The sequence below is a fragment of the Vulpes vulpes genome, chromosome 9, assembly GCF_048418805.1.
Source record: "Vulpes vulpes isolate BD-2025 chromosome 9, VulVul3, whole genome shotgun sequence".
In the NCBI taxonomy this organism is placed as follows: Eukaryota; Metazoa; Chordata; class Mammalia; order Carnivora; family Canidae; genus Vulpes; species Vulpes vulpes.
In genome coordinates this window covers 49,970,029-49,993,164 of record NC_132788.1, presented here as the reverse complement: position 1 = coordinate 49,993,164, position 23,136 = coordinate 49,970,029, and the positions used below count along the sequence as shown (strand labels likewise).

Below are 23,136 nucleotides of genomic sequence, written 5' to 3'. Positions count from 1 at the left end.
AAAAATATGAGCTGGACAATGCCAGAGGAAAGCAGTATCAGTATCAAGTCTGTGTATATTCCAAGTCATCCTCTTAAGTACTAGATTTGGAAACAGAACAATAGGAAGTCAAATATAAGTGAAACTTTCAAACAGTTAAGAATTTGGGGGAACACATTCTCTCTCTCTCTCTTTTTTTTTAAAGCACTCAGCCCTTAAAGAATATAGCTTATTTTCATATTAAGATTAAATTATACTTTATTCTCTTTTGCTTCCCTTTCTTTTTCAGTTCTCACAGCTCTTCTTGTGCCACAGAAATTTAGATTATCTATAGATGGTTAATTACTCCACAAATAAAAATGTTTTGCATAAGGTGGTATTAGGACAACTGTAGAAGGTCTGAATGACAATGAATGTGGTAAAATGTTGGCATACGGGAATTTTACTTTTGCAAATGTTAATAACTTTGCCATTAAAAAAATGCTGGAGTGCTGGTCTTGGGTTCCATATGCTGTTAGAAGTTTTCCAGATGTCTGAGAAATATAATACCATTCATTTGAATCTCTCTATAGTTAAGCCATCTGGTACAGTTAAGTACCAGAAGCTTTTACAATTATTCACAGTTCTGCTCCATAGAATGCCATTTTTGCTATTGGGGAATAAACTGATGTCACAAGTATACTGTTAATAAATTTGAAAAAGTTCTCCCATAATGGAGATAGACATTAGTGTTCCTATCAGAATGTTGTATCAGTTATGACTGCCTACATTCATCAGCACAATGATGTTATAAGTGAAATGATATTCTGAACATCCACAATTACATTGAAATTGGGATTCCACATATGTTGTAAAATGGTCATTTTATTGTAATATGATAGAAATCATTGTCTTATAATCGTTGGTGCTGTCACTAGAAAAAGATGTAGGATTTGAGTGGGTCTTCAAAAACTTATATATGTTACCTTCTAATAGCTTCAGCAATGTGAAAGGGACAAGAGCATCAGAAATTCAACAGAGCTGGAATAAATGATACAAATATATCCTCCTCATTGTCTAAATGTTGTCACACCCCAGAGAGTACCCTATATATTTTTTTAAGATTTTATTCATCCATTCATGAGAGACAAAGAGAGAGAGAGAGAGAGAGAGAGAGAGGCAGACACACAGGCAGAGGGAGAAGCAGGCTCCATGCAGGGAGCCCGACGAGGGACTCGATTCCAGGACCCCAGGATCACGCCCTGGGCTGAAGGCAGGTGCTAAACCCCTGAGCCACCCAGGCTGTCCCAAAGAGTACCCTGTATTTGATGCTAGTTCATCATGTCTGGAATTATCATGGTCAGAGTAGCATTTGAACATTAACATAGTAAATCTTTACTGTGCACATAAAATGTGTGAGAGGTTCTTTTAGCCATGGCAAGTGTTACAAAGTTGAATAAAGTGTAATTCTATCTTTAAGGAGCATGATTGAATCTCACTGTTGTTACTGATCACTTTTTTGTCAGCTTTTTGGGTTTCTGTTTACTGACAGCCTGACAGATGCCTCTGAAGGAACAAATCCCCAGAATCAGGTGGTAAAAGTTTTAAACTTCCATATGTTCTTAAAACACACATTAACAAACATTTATGAAATACTTTTAATGTGCAAGTTTCCCAGCATTGAAAAAAAATAAACAAATAAAAGATGAAAAATATCCTTAAGAAACTTGGGGGCTAGTAAAAATTATAGAAATGTAGACAAACTATAAGGTAAAATAGTAATACGTGTTAATAATACAAGAATGGTAGCTTGTGTCTTGGGAGCACATTGGTAGGAATGCCTATTCTGAAATGGTTTAGAAGATTTTTTTTAGAGAAAGGAAAAATTGAGCCAGTTTTTGAAAAGCCTTCATACCTGTTCTCAGTTGACATAAGAATAATTTCTGTATATACAGAAAACTAGAATGAATTGTGTGATCACTTTTTGTGATACAAGAACCACAGCAAACATGATATTTCAGAGCTTTTGGATCTTTGCATCAAAGTGGAAGATTGTTGGCTGATCTTAAGGATGCTATCTAGATGTTGCCTAAAACCTCATGAGTTTTAAAAAGCTTTAACAAACATAACAATATTGGGATAAACCGGAGTTACTATTTATTATATCCCTGTGCTGACATTCGATGGGGGCTCATTCAGTGCTTTGACCTGCTCTTAGAAGTTATGACTTTTACCTAGGTGATCCCCTCAATCTCAAAGTTTCTAAATTAGTCAGTATCTCCTTCCACATCTGTATCGTGTGGAATGACTTCTAATGATGGCCATTTATGAGTAAGGCTATATGCTAAGGACCAAGAATGCCAAAAGTGTAAGGATGTAGTCCCTCATTCCTGAGGGATTGAGAATATAGTTGAGGAGACAGAATATTTACATTAAGAACAGCAACCTACCTTTAAAACAGCAAACCTATGGTTAGTTCTGTGACAAATGAAGAAGATAGACTAAAAGTGCCATAGATTTTCAGGAGACTCTCAATCCATGAAAACTAAAGAAATAAGCTCCTAGCTGAGCTTGGAAGATAAGATTTAGAAAGAAGAAAAGTCCCAAGCTTACTTTAAGGCTGAATTTTGAGAGGAAGAAATATATATATATATATATATATATATATACACACACACACACACACACACACACACACACACTCAGGGAATGATAAGTAAACATTTCGGCTCATTTAAAAAGCACAATAACATTAAAAAGATAGCTACAGGCCATGCCATGCAAGCTTTTGAACTTTGTCTCACACATGAGAGAGACAAACAAGATTGAGAGCAGAATGATGGTATATTCAAAGCAGTAGGGGGGGGTATATTAATAGAGGAGTTTGGATGTTAGAGCCTACGTATTAAATTGAAATAAGGACCAACTAGGATGCCATCTAGAGAACAAAAAAGGTGTCAGTGGGAGACCCATTACAGAGATTTAGCAGTATCCTAAACCTGGGTCTTTCCTCCTCTACTTCATCTTTATTCAAAATGTGGAAGTTCTTCAACCTATTTACTCAGGCCTACTCTCTGCTCTTCACTAATATATTCATGATGGTATTAAGTCAGTATACTTCTTTCAGAGTGCAACGATTGCCTTTTAATAAGAGCTTTTAAAAATTCTTTTAATCCAAAATGTAATATGAACAGCACAACTGCAGGTCTTGGGGTAAGTCTGGGAATAGATTTTGAATTTAAATCAGTAGACCCATTTGCTTTGGTGACGTAGACTCTGGCATGGAAATTGTTTTATGTGAAAAAATCGTACAACATAAAGAGAATAGCATAAGTCTCAGAAAGATGACAAATAACACTAGAAAACATTAATAAGTATAAACAATGAATAATGAGTCTCTGTATGTTTCCCTTTTCTTTGTTTTGATAAAATTAAATATTGGAAACAATATATTTTAGTAAGAATTTAATTAAATGAAAAAAAGTTATAAAAGGCAAAATAAAATATCAATAAAATAAAAGATTATGGAGCAAGAAAGAATAACAAGTATACAAATAACTCTTCATTATGTTGCAGAATTAACAAGGCTAACAATAAAAATTCATGGCCATACCCAAAGAGAAATTAAGGTTTTTGTTAAGCTAAACACAAGATGCATAATGTCTATCTCATGTTTGGAAACAGTCAAGCACCTCTGGAGGCATGATAAATATTGTTTGAACTTAACAAATCCACCTTTTAAAATTCACTTGCTTATATATCATTCAAGATGTAAATATGTATTCAAAAAGTTGGGAAAAGAAATGATGGAGATTATGTAGTCCAATAACTTCATTTCACAGTTGTAAAAGTGGAGACTGGGGAAGTTAAGTGACTTGACTGAAATCATAGAAGTAGCTGGGGAATGATACTGTAGTCCTGACACCACAGCAACCACTGCAGAAACAGTCTCTTCTTGTATCTCCTCTTTTACTGTTGTCTCTGGTGATAATGTCCTGACCCTAACTTTATAACATGCAAAGCCAAGCTCTATGTTTTGTTTTCTTCCAGAAAGCATTTCCTGACTGTAGTAGGCAGGATAATGAACCCTATGGATGTTTGTATCAAAGTCTCCAGAATCTGTGAGTATGTCACCTTACATGGCAAAAGGCACTTTGCAGACATGATTCAATCAAGGGTCTTCAGATAAGGTTATTTGGGGTTATTGGAGTGGATCCCATGTAATCATATGAGTCTTTTACATGGGGAAGATGAGACATAAGAAGGCATGTCAGAATGATGAGGAAGACTTGGCCAGCCATTGCTATCTTTCAAGATGGAAGGGGACCATAAATCGAGGGATGTGAGAAGCCTCTAGATTGCTGGAGGAGAGAAGGAAATGGATGGTCCTCTAAAGCTGCAGGAGGAACATAGCCCCACCAACACTTTGATTTTACCCCAGTGAGACCCATTTTGAGCTTCTGACTTCAGAAACATAAGATAAAAAATATGATGTGCTATTTTAAGCCACCACATCTATGGTGATTTGTTATAGCAGCGATAGGAAACTAATACTAGTAACTATTCTAGCTTATCATCCATAAGCTTTTCATTATCTGTTCTTAGTTTTTAATTCAGGTAATGTTCTACAAATAAGTAACAAGCTTTTTAAAGCTGATGCCTTGTAACATAAATCTGGACACCTTGTTATTTCTAAAATTAGCAATTTGTGCCTTTGGTCAAGTTACTTAACCTTTTGCAGTCTTAATTTTCAACTGAAAGTGGTTATTATAAAACCTTATCTTGAGGAATTTTGTGAGAATTAGTGATAATAAATTCATTCTAATTAAAATTATAAAGAAAGAGCTTTAGATTGCTGATTAAAACTGGGTTTGAATCTGACTTTTACTAGGTATATAGACTTAGGTCATTTAGCATATTAATTGAAATGAAAACTTTTACTGAACATGCAGAATATATGAGATACTATATGTGAAAGCATGTCTGTAGCAGATCCCAGTACATAGAATGTTTCCAAAAATATTATTTTATTTTCTTTTTGAAGATTGGGCATTAAGGTCCTTTTGATTCCTTACTGTCTTTCTTTATGATAAGCTTCTAAGAAACTCCAAGTAAGTATTTTTTGCAACGGAGGATTATGATATATCTAATTAAGATAATAAAATAAATAAAAGAAATCACTATGGAATATATTTTAATAGTAAGATAGAAATAGTAGAAAGTCTACATTTTGTAGACTTTTTTTTTAAAAAAAGATTTTATTTATTTATTCATGAGAGACAGAGAGAGAAGGAGAGGCAGAGACACAGGAAGAGGGAGAAGCAAGCTCTGCAGGAAGCCAGATGTGGGACTCATCCCTGATGGGGCAATCATGCCCTGAGCCTAAGGCAGCCACTCAACTGCTGAGCCACCTCAGGCATCCCTACATTTTGTAGACTTGTTTGTTTTGCCAAAACTCAATTGTTATATATTCAGGGTCACACATACTTTGAAATTCTGACATATTGTGCCTTTTCTCAAAATGTACTTCAACACAAGGAATTTATATATGGCCTATAAATATGGTGTTTAGAAAATCTGCTTTTTCATTTAATCTTTAAAATAAAATTATATATAATAAAAATGTGTTAAAGTGTAGCTTTAAATGAAGAAGCAGAGAAATTAAGGCATTTAATTTCAAAACATGATTTAATGTTGCCTTACAAACAGTTTCCACCTCTAGTTCTTCCCCAGTCAAAACTAATCTTGCTAGGTTAAAACTAAGGCCATTTTCTGTTATACTCATTTTCATGTTGAAAAATCTCCAATGATTTTGTATTGCATAGAGAGTTAAATCTAAACTTCTCTGCTTAGCACTCAAATTCCTATATATTATACTCCTAATTAATCTTTCTGGCCATATTTACTACTATCCTACTATGAAATATACACACTGTGCTCTGGGCAGCAGCAAAGTGACCTCTTCTCTTTCCCTAATTCAGAAAACTGTCTCTATGATATTTGTAACAATTCTCCCCAGTTTTGCCTCTTTTTCCCCCTCAGAATCAGTGTGTTTGTTAAGATTACAAGTTCCATTTCTTCCCTGAAGTCTTTCTTGATTCCTCTGAGATGAGATTCGCACCTCAGTTATAGTTCCATGGAATCTATGTATGTATCTTGTAGACATGATATCCTGCCTTGTATTTTGGTGTTAGTAATTTTACCTCACCCTGTCCCCTTACCAGGTATTCACTACAAATGAGGTGAAGAACTCATCTTTGCATCCCATTCACTACACTGTATAGTGTAATCCAGTAATTCATTTAAAGATATACTAAATATCTTTGAATGTCCATTATATGATAAATGAGAAAGTAGATGTCAGGACAAAGAAATTAATAAAGTTTTTGCTGCTCTGGCCAGCTCTCCTTCATCAGGCCAGATTATTTGTCTGTCCTCCATTGCTGCAGTGATGTCTGCCAGGGACTCAGCAGCTACTCTCTCCTCTTGAGAATTGCCCTGGGTTGAACAGGAGTGCCTAGCCTAACAGGTCATATCTGACTGACCCAGATGCCAGTGGCTCAAAATGAGTCCAATTTTGTCGTATGATCCATATTCCAGAGCCCACTGGGGCTTAAGCTTGCAGGACGACTTCCAGCACAGATGACTTCCTTACTTAGCTCTTTTTCCTATCCTATCCTACTTCCTTCACATCCTTCCTTATGAGGGTGTTTCCTTAATAAACCATGTGTATCGGCATTACTTCTCAAGCTCTCAGATGATCCAAACTGAAACAAAGTTGCATGACTGTCATTCTCAATAGCCAAGAAACCCAACAACCTCTGTCTATCAATGGATGAATGGATAAAGAAGACATATAGAAGATACATACAGGAGTATGTATATACACATATATACAATGGCATATTATTGAGCCATGACGAAGAAGGAAATCCTACTGTTTACAAAAACTCGGATTAACCCTGAGGGTATTATGGTAAGTGAGATAAATCAGAGAAATATAGACACTATATGATATCACTTTATATATAGAATCTTAAAAAGACAAGCTCAGGAAAACAGAAAGTAGAGTTCTAGTTACTAGAAGCTGAGGGATCTCAGTTCTAAGATTAACAAGTTCTGGGATCTAATGTACAACATGGTGATTATAGCTAATAATACTGTCTTGTGTACTTAATAATTGCTCAGGATGTAGATCTGAAATGTTCTCACCACAAAAAAGAAATGATAGGGGCACTTGGATGGTTCAGTCAATTAAGCATTTGCCTTTAGCTCAGACCATGATCTTGGGGTCCTGGATTGAGCCCACGCCACTGTCCTTGGGATCCCTGCTCAGCAAGGGAGTCTGCTTCTCCCTCTCCTCTGCCCCTCCCCCCACTCATGTTTTTTCTCTCTCTCTTTCTCTCTCTCTCTCTGTCAAATAAATAAAATCTTTAAGAAATGATAATTATGTGGCGGGATGAAGGTGTTACTAATACTATGGTAGTAATTTTGCAATATATAAGTATATTAAATAAACATGTTGTAAACCTTCAACTTACATAATATTTATGCCAATTATATCCTCACAAAGCTGTAATAGTTTTTTTTCCAAAAATATTGCACCTTCCTTTAGCAGGCCGTATTCCAGTAGAAGACACAGCTGTGCAGAATTATTCATATCTCCAAATGATGAGCTCCCATGAATTAGTTTGTATGGTTGCACCAGAATAGAGCAACCACCTGGCTGTGTATCTGGGGGTGTCACAGAAAGCTTCACTGAATAGTGACTTTAAGGACAGACTTGAAGGAGTTCTAAGACTATGACAGGTAAAGCAATGGCAAAGAAGTAAACATACTGAGCGACCTGAATGGAGAACACTTGGTTTACAATATGAGTTGACTCCTCTTTATGTTTTGGTCTGCTATGGAGAAACTTCTCTATACCTAATAGTCTCCCTTGCCACAATAGTTAATTTTCTCCCCAATACTAGATTTTTGAAAATACAGGCCAAGAAATTGTTAATTTCCTCTTGCTACTGTTTACCCAAGGCCCATCTCCCACCATTCAGTGTGGCAGAAACAGAATGTTCAGGACTTGGAAGCACTGAACATCATATCGTCAGGGCAGAGTGCTCTTCCTGGTAATATAGTTGATCAATAAATGAGTGACAGGCAATGAAGCTGTAGGCAAAGCTGTAGGCAGTTTTGTCTTTCTGCGAATGATGGATTGAAGAGAGGAAAATCTTGTCCTGAAGAGATTAGTAATAGTTATTTACTTATCCTTGAGTATTCACTATATGCCAGAAACTATACAAATTGCTTTATATAGATGATGCTATTTAATCTTTATAGCAACACTATGATAAAGTACCAATATTCTTCCTTTAAAGGAAACCATTTGGAGAATGTAGAATAGGGATACATTTGATATATTCTGATGCATGAGCATCTTTCTGCCTACTGCATGATAAATAGCTGACAGGAGGCAGGAACACCCACAAGGAGGCCTTTGCAGCAGATCAGGGGAGAGAGATGATGTTGGGTTGGACCACCATTAGAGCAGTAAGGAATAACTAAATTCTGGATATCGAATATGTTGAAGTTAGAGTTAACAGGTTTACTGATGCTTTGGATAGCAGGTGTGAGAATGAGGACAGGATGATACTGCAGGTTTATTTATTTATTTTTTTCCCCTGAGCAACGAGGTGAATAGGACTGCCATTTACTGAGCCAGAAACAACTAAATGAGAAGCAGATTTGCTGGGAGTGGAGATTGAAAGTTCTATTTTTAACATGTGAATTTTGAGATGCCTTTTAGATTCAAATGGAGATGTTGAATAGGCAGTTGGATATCCGAGTGTGACATTCAGAAGAGAGGGAAGGCGGGAGATATACATTTGAGAGTTAACATAAGGTGGGTATTTAAAGATATGGCTCTAGATGGGACCACTTAGGGAGTGAGTGTCGAGAAGGAAGAATAAAGTAATGAAGGCGAAGTGCTGTGACATTTCCACAATGAAATGTCAGGAAGAGAAGACATCAGAAATTGAGACTGGAGGAATGGTAGCAGGTGAGTGCGTGTAACCCTAGAAGCATTTTGAAAAGGAAAAAAGAGATGAAATGTTTTAACAAAATTAAGTAAGAGTTATGTACATATAATCATCTACATTCCCTCTTTCTTCAGGAGACTATTCTAGAGATAAATACTTTTTCAACAAATCAATATTGGATAGGATATCTTTAAATAGAATATGCCCAGAAGTTTATGTGTCTCTCTCTTTAAATTGATACGAATTTTGTATTGTAACCTAGTTTCTCGAAAGCAGAGTACACTGAAAAATTCTAAGTAGCACTAAAGAGTTAGTTTTGTCAATAAGGAATGATATGATACTAAGATGACATTTGGCCAAGGACCCAAATTTTCTCCCCTCCTCTCTTCATACTTCTACTTGTGAGGTTACTCAGAAATATTCCAAGGGCACTTGGGTGGCTCAGTGGTTGAGTGTCTGCCTTTGGCTCAGGTCTGTGATCCTGGGGTCCTGCATGGAGTCCCACATGGGGCTCCCTGCATGGAGCCTGCTTCTCCCTGTGCCTGTGTCTCTGCCTCTCTATTTCTGTGTCTCTTATGAATAAATAAATATTTTTTTAAAAAAGAAATATTCCAAAAGAATAAGAGTGAGCAAAACAATGCTTTATATAAACATTCAACTTTACTGAAAAAATCTTATGTAGAACTCTAATGAGTTTGGCTAGATAAAATAGATTTCTTTGTCATGGGTACAGGCAATCCAGAATCTAAATGGGAAGCACATACCTGAGTCCTGAGTACCACTACCCAAACCAAGGAAAGTCTATTGTAAACAATGCTAGCTGATGAAGTGGCCTAAACCTCCTCAGCTAGATGGAAGCAGTTTAGTCCGGAGGTAGAGAGAGAGAGAGTTTTCTTGGTCTTCCCTCAAGAAGAATAAAATTATAAAGTGCAGCTTATTTTTTTCTGATTCCATGGACAAAGGCCACCCAAATGGAGACAGAATAGAAAAAAAGAGATATGCCTGAGCTTTCCTTCCCCAGATAGAGCAGTTCTTTCTCCCTTATTACTCTAAACGCAAAGTTCTTTCTCATTCCCAACTGGGGAATGCAAGTCTTCTCCCTACACAACATAGGTAAACTGTGGAGAATGCAGGGGAGTACGTATTAGAACCATTATGTATACATTTCATTCACTCACAGCTAGTCTTCTACCCAGGGCTTCATGCGTAAGTATGACCACACTGAATATACAACATTATAAGTGTAAGCAATTTTCCAGGGTATGCTCTGCTAAGTAAATAGCAAGCCAGCTGCGTTGGGATACTTGCCTCCCCACCTTTCTGAGTGTGTATACTATTAACTTTAACTTTCCTGTCCCTCTAAATAAGGACTGAGCAAAGGGGATTTGAGGACACCCACAATGATCCATTTCCCTCCCTTTGTTTTCTCCTCTAACAATACCACAAGGGTTTTCTAATTCTCTGCTCAATTTTTGGAAGATACTTGCCTCATAGCCTCCTTCTTCTCTGATCTATAGACTTCCTTTATTCAGAATGATCCACTTTCTCCTTACTATAAACCTCAGGATTGGCTTAATCATATTAAGTCTACAAGATAGAAAAGTAATTCATTAATGGAAAAAAATATATAACAAGTTTGTGATTTTTTTAATATGGTTTTGTTTTCTACCTTTTTAAAAGGTAAAATTTTAAGGGAAAATAGGAAAAAAACCACCTGTCTAGGCCTCAACTTTCTCACCTATAAAATGAAAGAATTAGAATAGATGATATCTGTTATTTTTTTAAATCAAAATTTTATAAATAAATTCCATCATCTGAACTACATTACATTGGTTTAAGCAAGTCACAAAGTCAGTTGATAAAAAGTAAAGACATAAACTCTACCTTTCAGTGGGATTTGCTCCCTATGTATATGTGGCCATTTTTTTGCAAACTCACAAATATCAACATCAGACATTGTCTTGGAAAATTTGCTATTACCTGAAGTTCATACTCAACACCAGTGTTTTTCAACATACATGTGTTATTTTCTAGCAACCAAAAAAGCATTGTAGATATAAAGAGAGTAATATTTATTGTTTATTACCTTGTGCCAAATACCAAAATGAATATTAGCATAAAATAACTCAATTTGTGATTTAAGTAACATCATCCCTGTTTACAGATAAAAGAAGCTAGGGAATATTGAAAAATTTGACAAAATCTACGCAGCTCATAAGTGGAAGAACCAGAATTTGAACTCTAGTGAATGTCATTCCAAGCCTATCTATTTAGTGTAAATCGAAGTTAACTGCTCCACAATATTTAGTCATTTTACCAGATAGGTGCAATTTTGTCTGGGGAGGGATAGCTTTTTTCATACCCAAAAATATCTACTTCTAGTATCTACTATGGTACCTGAAATCATACCATCAGTGACTACCTTTTTTGACCTTGAACGTCTTTCTGACTTTTTAGGGTGCCCTTTTTGTAAACGAATTGTTTTAACTATAATCAGCTAAATTTAGATGAATTGACCCCTGCCTGAGAGCAAATACTTTTTTTAATGAAGGACATTAGGATAGATGCTTTTCAAAGGAAAGGCAGATAATATAAAAAATTCTCTTTGCTTACTTTATAATTTGCCATGAGAACTCTTTAGTATTATTGATTGTGGCACCTCTCAGCCATACCCTGATCTTCAAAGCAACTCTAGATTTCTGTTGAGTAAGACCAAGTATTAGGTTGTATTTAAGAGATTCCTAAATCACCTTGGTGTATTTACTCTGAATCTGGCAGTCTCCTGTTCCATATGATTTAAAATGGGAAGGCGAGGAAACAGAGGGCAGCTTCTAAGAACATTGCTTTATTTTAAGTATAAATTGTCTTTTCTTGTTTGGAAGCATTCTCTAAAAACACTAAGAGTAGTCTGATCCCCTGACCCTAAATCTACCACATAGCTAACACAGATCAGAGCTAAGCCCCGACCTTATCTAAATGAATATCAAAGTTTGGAGTATCAAAACTTTGGGACTTGGGGAAACAATCTGTGAAATAAAACTTTTTAAAAAACTACTCTGTGATCTGAAATATAATACAGAATCCAATATCCCTCTATGGCCAGCATGACCCTGTGTGCTCTCTGCTCTCCAGGCAAAACATCTGTTCTTGAAATGGGACTTCAAGTTATTGAGAACTTCACCATATCAAACACATGAAGAATTCTAGAAAGTAAGGTAAAAAAATAATGAAAACATTAAGAATAGGACACTTGCTTTCCCCTTTTCTAACTGACAAAATCCTATTAATTTCATAGGTTCTTATCACAAATTAACACTCCTATGAAGCTTTCATAGTTCTTCACACAGATAGGATTAACTACTCCTTTGTGTTCTATACTTTTGACTCAGTGTTTATGACTCTGATAGGATGTTCCTCAATATATTATAACTATTTGGATATGTACCACTGTGTGTAAACCTATTTGAGCATGTACTCAATGTTTATGACTCTATTATAATGATTTATATATGCCTGAGTCTTCTTCACTAGACTGTGATTTGCTGAGCTGCAAAAAATAGGCAGTGTAGCATTATTCATTCTGGCATCTTTGTGCCAAATATAGACACACAGGAAGCATCTTTAAATAGATGATTCTTTGACAGAATTTGCAATTCATTATTACATACTATTTTAATACTATTTATTTATTGAAAAAAATCTTTGATGCCTAGATTTTCAACAGAATAAAGTTTAGTATTTGGGCATTCAAAATATCCAAAGTCACTCTAGAGTCAGAGGTGTGGTTCTAGAAATCTCAGTCAACATTTTGGAAACAATTGACCCCAGGTAGACACTTTCCCCCAAATAGACACTCTGCAGCAGCAAGACTAACTTTTTCTGTGTCCCTAAATATTATACATCTGAACGCAAGTTCTCACTACCCCAGGTAGAATAGCCTCACCATTTCAATTATGTGGAACTTATTCTTGAGAAAGCATATTTTGATTCTTTATCACAGTTGTTCAGTTATAATTATCTCTTCCCATAGATGATATCTTTCTATGTCTTTTTTAAATAATTTGTATTTCAATGTTAACTCCTTTAAAGCATATAAGACCAAAAAAGTAGTTACTTAAATAGCACATGGAGTTGAAACATTTAACATTTGTTTAAATTACAATTTTTCTTCTTCATAGATGTGTGCATACAAATAAGCATGTTACTTAACCTAAAATACAATGTCATTATCCATAAAATAATGATAATAATATCTACCTTGAGGGGTTGCAGGAAATAAAATATTACATGTAACAAGACTGCACTCAATATAAACTTAATACATGCTAAATAGCACTATCATCACATATTTGTTATACTTAATCTCTTCTTTGATCTTCAAGGACATAAAAATCATATGTGTATTTTTTGAAAGGGAAAACAAATAGTAAATTCAAGACTCAGAAGAAAACATGTCTTCTAAAAGTATTATCTGAAAAATAAAAATTTAGAAAAATTTTAGCATTCTTTTTGAAATAAAAAATCAAAATCTACAAGAGGCATAGTTGATACAAGAAGGCAACTAGAAAGTGTGGATAGTAAGGATACTACAAATTCAGTAGCAGAATTGAAATTAGTATTGCAGGAAGTAAAAGTAGAAATGACACCAATGATAATCACATTTTTTAATTGAAAAATCAGTAAAAAATAAGATCCAATTCCAAGTTAAAATAAAAGAAAATATAATCTTAAGACATGTGCATGAAGTTTATGAGAATACAAATTTTAATAATTTGTATTTCTGAAAATCTTTAAAACGTGAAAGAAATTTTAGATCTTTAGATGACATGGTTTTTCTTTTATTAAAAAGAAAGATTCCAAAGTTGATAAAAAATGAACCAATGTGAACAGTAAAGATAAAACTTTTAGGAAATGGCTTTAACCAGGATTTTGTAAATGCACTTATGAGATAAATAGGAAAAGATAATCATCATAATAGGAGAATAATTTTCAAATAAAAATGTAAGGGCGACTTCCAAAAAAAGGAAACTTGATAGACTTTTGTAAAAATAGTAAAAATTAGTATTAATTTATTTTTAAAAGTTCCTTTTCAAATTAACACATGTTAGAAATTATATGTGAGGTGTCCTGGTGGCTCAATGGTTAAGTGTCTACTTTCAGCTCAGGTGGTGATCCTGGGGTTGGGGTCCTGGGATCGAGCCCCGCATTGGGCTCACTGCTCAGCATGGAGTCTGCTTGAGATTCTCTTTCTCCCTCTCTTTCTGCCCCTCCTCCCATTTATTTAAAAAATAAAAAAAAAAAAAGATAATGCTTAGTCTTGGTAGGAGGGGTACACTAGCCATTCAAGCACACGTTTGGTAGGAGACAAAATTAACAAAGTATTTTTAGAGTACTAGTTGGAAATTTATCAGAAGATCCTAAAAAGTAGCTTCCTGTCAACTACGGAACTTTTTCTCCAGTCTTATTATAAGGAAAAAAATATGCAAGTACACTGTATGAAGATAATCATCACAAGATGATTGGCAGTAATGGAAAATTGGGAAAAAATGGTTAACAAATAGAGATTAACTTATTGAATCATCATAATGATAAAAATGAGCAAACACTGTTAAGTGTTTACTATATGGCCACTTTCAAAGTTTTATATATTCATTATTCCATTTAATTTTCATGATATAACCATACATTCTGTTACAATTTTATCTTGTCTGTCATTTAACAGATATGGTGTTACAAAAACTAGCCCAGGACACACTGTTAGTGGAGAGTAAGGAGACAATTCAGGTACTTTGACTTCAGAACTTATGCTGTTTCCATTTTATTTTATTTTATTTTATTTTATTTTATTTTATTTTATTTTATTTTATGATAGTCACAGAGAGAGAGAGAGAGAGGCAGAGACACAGGTGGAGGGAGAAGCAGGCCCCATGCACCGGGAGCCTGATGTGGGATTCGATCCCGGGTCTCCAGGATCGCGCCCTGGGCCAAAGGCAGGCGCCAAACCGCTGCGCCACCCAGGGATCCCTGCTGTTTCCGTTTTATACATTGTCTTTCCACATCCATATTCCCTGTATTGAATATTATGCAGCCTTTAAGCCTTTAGGTTTTATTTATTGATTGATCTAGAAATGTGATTATAAAATGCTCTGCATATATCTCTATATCTATATGTAAACCTATGTTGTATTAGTACATTTGGGCTGCCATAGCAAACATGCCACAGTGTGGTTGACTTATAAACAACAGGGATGCCTGAGTGGCTCAACGGTTTAGCACCTGCCTTCTGCCCAGAGCGTGATCCTGGAGTCTCAGGATCGAGTCCTGCATCGGGCTCCCTGCATGGAGCCTGCTTCTCCCTCTGCCTGTGTCTCTGCCTCTCTCTGTCTCTCAAGAATAAATAAATAAAATCTTTAAAAAAATAAACAACAAAAGTTTATTTCTCACAGCTCTGGAACCTTGATAGTCTACCATCAAGGCAATTGAGGTGCTGTGTCTGGTGAGGGCCTGTCTCCTGGTTCATAGACACCTGTCTTCTTGCTGTGTTCTCACGTGGTGGAGGGGGTCAGCAACTCTCTGAGGTTTCTTTTATAAGGCACTAATCCCATTCGTGAACGCTCTGCTCATATGACCTAATCACCATGGAAAGTTCCCACCTTCTAATACTATCACACAGGGTAACAGCATATGAATTTGAGCAAAGGGACATAAGGTGGCCTATAGCATATGCCAATATTTGTATTTATACTCATACATACAGATATATACATATTTATATCTCAAAAGAGATTGAGAAACTATAATACAAAATATTAGCAAAAATGCCTCTATATGGTGGGATTAGTGATGATTTCAAATTTTTTTCTTTTTGCATATTTTATGTACTGATTTTGTGTAATGAGCATTTATTCTCATGTAATAAAGTCATTACAATAGGCAATTATGTTAAAATAACACAGAAAATTTTGAAATATATAAAAAATACTTTTTATTGAGCAATGCCAAAATATTAACAGTGGTAGAGATCTGGTTAATTTCATTTTATGTTTATCTTTTAGTTCAATATTTTTATGTAGTATGACAATTAACATATACTATTCAAAATATAGTCTTTATTCAGCATCATTAAATATAGATACACAGCCACAGAATCAAAGGAAAGATTACAAAATGTTGATGAAACTCTGTCACAAGCCATGCAAAATTTCCTCTTCTTCATATGTGTCTTCAAAACATTCTAAGAATGACTCAGGGTGCCTGGGTGGCTGAGTCAGTTGTGCATCTGACTTTGATTTCAGCTCAAGTAGAGCTCAGGGTCACGAGATTGAGACCATGTGTTGGTCTCTGCACGAATTGTAGAACCTGCTTAAGATTCTTCCTCTTCTTCTCCCTCTGCCTCTCTCCACTTGCACTCTTATTCTCAATCTCTCTCTCAAAAAAAAAAGGAAACAAACTTAAAAAAATTCTAAGAATGATTACATAATATTATTATAAAAATAAACATTTAAACAATGAATTAATATTGATCTGGGTATTAATACTTTTGTATCAGTCCCATCTTGTTTTCCCTGATATGATAAATGATGATATAAACTTTTGAGGGCATTATTTATATCATTCAAGTATTTTTATTTAAACTCCCCCACCAGCCTCTATGTCATCTGTACAGTTATATCATTAAGAATGTTCGGTCTTTATTATGTTTCAAGTTTCCAACAGCTAGGTTCATTCCTTTCTATACCTAGTGCTCAACATTTACTAAAAGTCACAAAATTCATCTTTAAATGAATAATTCCATAGTACAAATCTTTGGAGACTTCTAGCATAGCTCTCCTAAAATGCAAGTCTTCAAAGAGCACTGCAACAATGATCTCATTAATTTCTCCCAGAGTCCTGAGAGGTAAATGACAAATCTGACCCCTGAGATGGATTAGTGAGCATTTTCATTAAGTCCCTTGCAGACACTGAGGGAGGTGACCACCACTTAGCCAGATGGAATTAAAAATTAAAAGACACTCTGGAGAAGTAACTAGATGCTACAGAATGGAATTTTAGAGAGACTACTTCTGTGCAGTAATGAGAATAAGTGTGTACTGCAAATAGGAAACGAAGAACAAAATGAGGCTTAGAAGTTATAAGTAAAGACAAAAAAGGAAAACATACATACTTTATTTTTTTTAATTAGAAAGATGTCAGATTTTCACACAGCAAAAATTTAGCTTCTACACTATATTTAACAGTTGTCACATTCTTCCTGAAGTGCATGTTCTAGTTTGTCTCCAACCTGAGAGAAACCAGGAAAAGTTCAAACAGACAAAGAAAAGTTTCTGATATAAGAAAAAGATTGAAAATACAGGATATTTTAGAGGAGATTAAAATTTTTTGTGCTGATTTCGAATGGCAGAGAAAGATCAATGTAAGTATGAGAAAAGTTATAAAAAATGGACACTATTATTTTATCTTCTATAAAGATCAAATAAATGTAAATAACTTTAAAGGGCAGTCATAGTTATTTAAGATAGGAGTGAGAGATTTTAAATATTGCTAAGTGAATGATGCTGAAAAGGCTCAGAAGACCTGAGGGAGAGGCTTTTGTATTGTTTAAATTGTAGTAAAATATATATAACATAAAATCTACCATTTTAACCATTTTTTAAAAATTATTTTTTAAAGATTTTATTTATTTATTTGAGAGAGAGCGCACAGAGGGTAGAGGGAGAAACAGACTCCCTGCTGAGCAGAGAGCCAGACTTGGGGCTTGATCCCAGGACCCGAAGATAATGACCAGAGCCAAGGGCAGACGTTTAACTGAGTCACCAAGGTGTCCCTATTTTAACCATTCTTAAGTGTATAAGTATGTGGCATTGATTACATTCACAATGTTGTATAATCACCTCTATTTCCAAACCTTTTCATTACCCCAAGTGGAAATTCTGTACTCATTAAGCAATATTTCCCCACCCAAATCCCTAAATCCTTGGTAACCTCTAAATCTTTTTTTCTGTCTCTATCGATCTGCCTATTCTAGGTGTCATGTATAAGTAGAATCTTCATTATTCATACTTTTTTGTCTGGCTTATGTCACTTAGCACGATATCTTCTAGGCCCTTCCATGTAATAACACATATCAGAATTTAACTCCTTTTTATGGTGAAATAATATTCCATTGTCTGAACATATTACATTTATTGTATCCTTATGAATTTGGTGTATTTCCATCTTTTGGCTACTGTGAATAATGCTGCAATGAACATTGGCACGCAAGCGTATTTGAGTCCCTGTTTTCAATTCCTTTAGGTACATACCTAGGAGTAGAATTGCTATATCATACAATAATGCTGTTTATCTTTTTGAAGAACTGTCAAACTGTTTTTCCATAGTGGTTGCCCCATTTTATAGTCCCTCCACCCCCAGCGATGATACTGGTTCTAATTTCAACAAATTCTTATTTTTGTTATTTTCCAGATTTTTTTCTTATATTTTCCAGATTTGTGCTAATAGCCATCCTAATGTAGAGATAATACATCTCTACATTAGAGATATCTCCTAATTAAAGATGCCTCCTAATGTGTAGGTAAGAGATAGGAACAGGTCAGATTTGAATGCCCTAAATTCTGCTGTTCTTTGGTTCAGCAATTTTTCTCGAAAAAATGCCCCTGAGATTGTTACAAGTCATTGGCTAATTTTCAGAGTTCTATAGAGTTGGCTTTGACAATTTTTTGGCAGCATTTTTGTTACTTTTCTGTAAGGGCTTACATGCAGAGGTCCCCAATCTCCCTTTTCTGAAAGTAAATAATGTGGTTTTGACAGCTGGCAAAGGCCTGTTAAAACTCAGTAAACTATTAAACACATATTCCCATGGCTTTGAGAAGAATCACATGAGCTTTGTTTCAGTTAGAAAGTACAGTTCCAGGATTAGTTTTATTCCTTTTTACCAGTTTAGCATATATTTTTTCCAGCTTAGCATATTTTGAATTATTATATTATAACAACTGGCTCTTTTCTAGTAACAAAAGAGAAGGAATGTTTTTGCTATTTCCCATGAAGTCCACTTGAGTGCCAAGGAAACATGTCATTGAATACGTAAAAGGCAGCATATAATGGTCGACAACGTGAACTCTAAAGTTTTACAGTTTAGATTCAAATGCTGGCTCTGTCACTTACTAGCTGTGTGACCTCAGCCCAAGTACTTATCTTCTCTGTACCTGTTTTTTCATATGTAAAATTCTGATAATCAGGTTTACTTTAAGGTATTTTTAGAAAGATTAAATAAGGGAATATTTTCAGTGTATTTAGACCATTGATTGCTTGACACATATAAAAAAGGCACACACATCTTTTACCTAAAACTTTAAATAAAATAATGCTATATAGGATCCATAACTACATACATGGCTCTCCATATCATTCCTCAGAATCAGGCAAAAAAATCTCTGGTCTGCTTCTCATTCTTTAAACACCAATGACAGTGAAGATGTGACCTCACCTTTGCCCAACTATCCCACCTCATTAAGTGGCTTTAAATAAATGAAACATATGAGGAGAATAATATCTCTCTTCACTGTGAGACATAAAGAAGAGGCTTCAATCCCTGTTTGGTGGTTTGCCATGATCCTGGAGTCTGTGTGTCTCCTATGCTGGGGTAAAACTTAAAAAAAAAAAAAAAACTATCAACCAAACTTTATACAAGCAAGGATCTTGCTGTATTCTTCACCGTTATATTAGCATCTAGAATGGTACATGAAAGATATGTTTTTGTTGATGAAAATATATTTTGAATGAAAGAACAAATTAATGATTCATTAAATCAGTTAGCTGAAATAGTTCCGTTTGGTAGTTCAGTAGTCAGAGACCTAATATCGTCTGATTTTTTAAAAGATTTTATTTATTTATTCATGAGAGACACACAGAGAGAGGCAGAGACATAGGCAGAGGGAGAAGCAGACAGCCCAATGAGGGACCTGATCTGAGAACCCCAGAATCACAACCTGAGCACAGGCAGATGCTCAACCACTGAGCCACCCAAGTGCCCTGTATTGTCTGATTTTAGCCATATTTGACTTACCAGGTCAACAGAAAAGTGAAGAATTATACAATCAATTTTACAATAAGAATAGAAAAAGGCAAAAGTTATTGTAGACAAGATAAAAATCAGGTATTCACAGTTTTGATCACAAAATTGCAAAGCTTCAATTTTAACAAAGTGTAATTCCTATAAGACTCTTCCTTATAGCCAAGGCATAGAAAATTTAGTGAAGGATAAAAACATCTTTGAATAATTTCTACTGTTTATTTCCTTCCCTTTTAATTATAAGAATTTTGCAGATGTTAAGACAGATGGGTCTTATGCTTTTAAAAAAAATGTATCTTAGGAAAGGATATAATTGGTTTGTATGCAGCATTTTCTCTCAATTACTCTTTTCAGTTACAGAGCAAAAGCTGGGGGGTACATTTTTAGTTTTACTGTGTCATGTATGCTGAATTTTAGAAGGCTTTATTTTCTTATTATAGACAACTGCCTCATTTTCTGTTATATTTAAGAAATAGATCAATTTGTCAAAAATATATTAGTATATTAGTACAGAATAGAATTCTTCTTGGGCAAGTTATAGTACCTAGTATTATTTTACGACTAAAAATTAGTCTTAAACAATTTCAAACATGTGGAAACTTTGCAAATATAATCTATTTTGTAAAAATACCAAAAGTTGCATTTTTTTTAATTAACTTTTATTGGTGTTCAATTTACCAACATACAGAAAAACACCCAGTGCTCATCCCGTCAAGTGTCCACCTCAGTGCCCGTCACCCATTCCCCTCCAACACCCGCCCTCCTCCCCTTCCACCACCCCTAGTTCGTTTCCCCAAGTTAGGAGTCTTTATGTTCTGTCTCCCTTCCTGATATTTCCCAACATTTCTTTTCCCTTCCTTTATATTCCCTTTCACTATTATTCATATTCCCCAAATGAATGAGAACATACACTGTTTGTCCTTCTCCGATTGACTTATTTCACTCAGCATAATACCCTCCAGTTCCATCCACAAAGACACAAAGATAAACTCAAAATGGATGAGAGAGAAAAGTTGCATTTTTAATAAGAATTTTTCAAGATACATTTAAGTAACAGTAGTGATTAATGTCTTGATGATTGGTGTGAATTTTTAAAGGAAAATTTAAAATAGAATTAGTAAAATATCCCAAACAACTTATTATTTTGTGACCAAGAGCTGTGAGACTTAGAGAATCCTTAACACTATTATTAGCTTTTTATACATTTTGGTACTTTCAAATATCTCTATTTTTGCCCTTATTTCTTTTTGATTTCTTTCTTTCATTTTATTCCATTTAGAATTGAAAGTACACAAAGAGTACCAGTTTTATGGATGACCAATATAGTGCCTTTTGCTTTGATTACTTTTTTTTATGGAGACTGGAGAGAAAAATACGTTTAAAAATATAATTGAATGAAGAAGGAAAGATAAAGTTGATTTACATCAGTTCTGCATCAGCTTATAGCTTTGGGGAAAAAAGTGTCATGGTGCCTTTGTCTTTCATTGTAATGTGGACGTTTTTCCTTTATGATCTGTACTTTTCAAGTTTGAATTAAGAGAAACTTCCCTAACCTACTGTCATGCAAATTGTCTCATACAATTTTTTCTCCTAAAGGTATTAAAGATTTGCTTTTAAATCTAAAAGATTTATATATTAGGATGAATTTTTGTTAATGAGGTATTCCAAGAGATCTATTTTTGTATCTTAACAAACTGATCTGTACACCTGTCACATACAACATTCAAATATATTTTGGGAAAAAAAGTGTCTTTCTAAATACCCACTTGTGTTTAGTTGTTTTTTTTTTCTTGTTCCCATAGCAATCTGGTGTAAAGATTTATTACTAGATTCCTAACAAGTTTGTTACTATTGTAAATGTTACCTTTTAAAAATTTGATTTTCTCATTGATTGTTTTTGGTTTAAAAAGAACACTATTGATTTCTGTAGAAAGGCTTTATTGTCTGGCAACCTCACATCTAGCAAACCTGTATCCTAAAATCTGTGACAAGTTCTAAAGATTTTTCTCCCAAGCCTTTTGGATTTTCTTTGTGGAGAGTCACAATATCTCGAAATAAGGACAGTTTATTTTTTCCCTCTGAAGATTTAAACTTTTTATTCCTTCTTATTTCACTTACATTAGCCAGGATTTGCAGAACAAGTTTAAATTGAGGACTGTCACAGTGATTACATTTAATTTTTTTTTGTATGTTTCCTATAAATATCAGGCAAGAAGTTTCTTTCATATTACTAATTTGTTCACTCATTTTTTTTAAACCACAAGTGAGTGATGGTTATTATCAAATGATTTGTATGCATCTATTTACAAGATTATATTTTTATTCTCTGCTAATCTTATAATATGCCCAGTTATGATAATTGTGTAATTAAAATGTTTAAAAATTTTTGATAACTATAGCCAAGTGAGAAAATTACCAAATCCTCTTTCACAAAAATAGGCATAAATTATCATTTCAGAATCCTGGAGATTGACCAATAATATATACCAATCTGAAAAGCATTTATTCTCAAAAAATGGCTGACATTCAGGAAAGAGCAGTGAGAATCTAAGGTGTTCTCTACTGAGGCCGCTCTCATTCCCCCAGCTTGGACTACAAGGAATACATGCCAGAATGAGGCAGGTCATAAGTCACATGAGTTTCACTGCCATAGCTGAAGGAAGGTCATTTATTTTGGTGTAGTAGTGATGAAACACCAGAAACACAATTGATTAAGGTGATGATTTCAGGTAAAGGTGAGCAGGGAAGGCCAACATCCTGTTTATCCTGCATTGTGGTTAGGGCAAGGTTTTGCCTGTATGTGGACAGGAGACCGGCACAAACTGAAAATAAGACCCAGGGAAGACTTGAACATGGTGTAGATTTTTAACGTGTTTCTCTACCAACATACAGGTCTATCAGCTGAAGAAGGAAGTCTTGCTGGCTTGAATTGGTTGAGCATAACCTCTGTTCACACATTAGATCACAACGAAGGCACATGGATACTAATAACAGTGACTACTAAGAATCAAGGCCTAAAATTATTTTGAAAATACTACAGGTTCTAGAGATTTTATTTTAAGTAATCTCTACACCCAA

General features: G+C 34.8%; 1 long non-coding RNA gene across 2 annotated transcripts in view; it reads left to right on the top strand.

Annotated features, from left to right (window-relative positions):
• The window catches only part of LOC112918695 (uncharacterized), a 79,275-nt gene extending 57,476 nt beyond the window's left edge, over positions 1-21,799 (top strand). For both annotated transcript variants that reach the window (XR_011994269.1, XR_003234740.2), the window contains 3 exons: positions 4,009-4,079; positions 6,761-6,934; positions 21,338-21,799. This is a non-coding gene — a long non-coding RNA (uncharacterized lncRNA). The remainder of the gene's footprint in view (positions 1-4,008; positions 4,080-6,760; positions 6,935-21,337) is intronic.
• The last annotated feature ends 1,337 nt before the right edge of the window (positions 21,800-23,136 follow it).